Genomic DNA, 2,500 nt, shown 5'->3' with positions numbered 1-2,500 from the left:
AATAATCGTTGAACAATACATACGTACACGTCGTGTGCGAAGTGTTATTTTGAAAAAAAAACTCGATCTCGTTTAGAACGTTCGAATTCGTGACCGTTATGTGTCATTATGTGAAGACGCCTCCGCCGCCGCCGCCGCCGCCGCCGCTGTCGTCGCGTTATATATTATAGCGCACGCACGCGCGCGCGCGTGCTTAAAGCGCGTTTGTGTCTCATATAAATTTTTATAAGAGTCAACCGTTAAAATCTATCGCGTCTAACGCGATCGACGATACGGTGAGACGCTCGTTTCATACTGTGCGTATATTGTACATGCATGCATAAGTTTGTGTGTATTTTATATGCGAATATGAAACGAGAAGAGTAATTGACGACTTCAACAAGTCTCGGTTAGCTCCCTGGTTGATCCTGCCAGTAGTTATATGCTTGTCTCAAAGATTAAGCCATGCATGTCTCAGTGCAAGCCGTATTAAGGCGATACCGCGAATGGCTCAATATATCAGTTTTGGTTCCTTAGATCTTACTCAGTTACTTGGATAACTGTGGTAATTCTAGAGCTAATACATGCAATCAGAACTCTGACCAGTGATGGGATGAGTGCTTTTATTAGATCAAAACCAATCGACGGAGGGCGTCTCGTCCGAAGTCGTTAATTTTGATGAATCTGGATAACTTTTGCCGATCGCATGGTCCAGTACCGGCGACGCATCTTTCAAATGTCTGCCTTATCAACTTTCGATGGTAGTTTCTGCGACTACCATGGTTGTCACGGGTAACGGGGAATCAGGGTTCGATTCCGGAGAGGGAGCCTGAGAAACGGCTACCACATCCAAGGAAGGCAGCAGGCGCGCAAATTACCCACTCCCGGCACGGGGAGGTAGTGACGAAAAATAACGATACGGGACTCTTTCGAGGCCTCGTAATCGGAATGAGTACACTTTAAATATTTTAACGAGGAACAATTGGAGGGCAAGTCTGGTGCCAGCAGCCGCGGTAATTCCAGCTCCAATAGCGTATACTAAAATTGTTGCGGTTAAAAAGCTCGTAGTTGCATTTGTGCGCCGCGCTGTCGGTGCACCGCATCCGCGGTGATACTGACACGTCTGCGGAGCATATCGTCGGTGAGCCGGCGGTAAAACGCCGGTTCAATATCAAAATCCTATCGCGGTGCTCTTCAGTGAGTGTCGAGATGGGCCGACAATTTTACTTTGAACAAATTAGAGTGCTCAAAGCGGGCTCAAAATGCCGCTTGAATATTTCGTGCATGGAATAATAGAATATGATCTCGGTTCTATTTTGTTGGTTTTCAGAACTCCGAGGTAATGATTAATAGGGATAACTGGGGGCATTCGTATTGCGACGTTAGAGGTGAAATTCTTGGATCGTCGCAAGACGAACATCAGCGAAAGCATTTGCCAAAGGTGTTTTCATCAATCAAGAACGAAAGTTAGAGGTTCGAAGGCGATTAGATACCGCCCTAGTTCTAACCGTAAATATGTCATCTAGCGATCCGCCGACGTTACTACAATGGCTCGGCGGGCAGCTTCCGGGAAACCAAAGATTTTGGACTCCGGGGGGAGTATGGTTGCAAAGCTGAAACTTAAAGGAATTGACGGAAGGGCACCACCAGGAGTGGAGCCTGCGGCTTAATTTGACTCAACACGGGAAATCTCACCAGGCCCGGACACCGGAAGGATTGACAGATTAATAGCTCTTTCTTGATTCGGTGGGTGGTGGTGCATGGCCGTTCTTAGTTGGTGGAGCGATTTGTCTGGTTAATTCCGGTAACGAACGAGACTCTAGCCTGCTAAATAGGCGTCGTCATTTAGGTGTGCTCGATTTCGGTCGAGCAACTCACTGGCGGCGTATTAAAATTCTTCTTAGAGGGACCGGCGGCTTCGAGCCGCACGAGATTGAGCAATAACAGGTCTGTGATGCCCTTAGATGTCCTGGGCCGCACGCGCGCTACACTGAAGGAATCAGCATGTTCTCCCTGGCCTAGAGGCCCGGGCAACCCGTTGAAACTCCTTCGTGCTGGGGATTGGGGTTTGCAATTATCCCCCATAAACGAGGAATTCCTAGTAAGCGCGAGTCATAAGCTCGCGTTGATTACGTCCCTGCCCTTTGTACACACCGCCCGTCGCTACTACCGATTGAATGATTTAGTGAGGTCTTCGGACCGACACGCGGTGGCTTCACGGCCGTCGGCGTTGCTGGGAAGTTGACCAAACTTGATCATTTAGAGGAAGTAAAAGTCGTAACAAGGTTTCCGTAGGGGAACCTGCGGAAGGATCATTAACGTAAATTATCAATCTCGAAAGAGTGCGATAATGAACGATAATAAAATTCTAAAACACAAATATCGACGTTCGGAATGTGTCGTTTCGATGCGAGGACGCGATTCTCACTCTCTCTCTCTCACACAGCAGTGTGTCCGAGTCAGAGTCCAGAGTCGTGTAACGCGTCCTATTCTGATATTTTTCGATGTCGATTTCGAGGAA

General features: G+C 47.9%; 1 non-coding gene across 1 annotated transcript; it reads left to right on the top strand.

Moving 5' to 3' along the window:
• Positions 1-394: 394 nt before the first annotated feature.
• On the top strand, positions 395-2,297 carry LOC125076696. Its single transcript, XR_007120618.1, has one exon. It is a non-coding gene; the product is annotated as a small subunit ribosomal RNA (ribosomal RNA).
• The last annotated feature ends 203 nt before the right edge of the window (positions 2,298-2,500 follow it).

Source organism: Vanessa atalanta, unplaced genomic scaffold (assembly GCF_905147765.1).
Source record: "Vanessa atalanta unplaced genomic scaffold, ilVanAtal1.2, whole genome shotgun sequence".
Taxonomy (NCBI): Eukaryota; Metazoa; Arthropoda; class Insecta; order Lepidoptera; family Nymphalidae; genus Vanessa; species Vanessa atalanta.
This window is presented reverse-complemented; position numbering and strand designations above follow the sequence as displayed.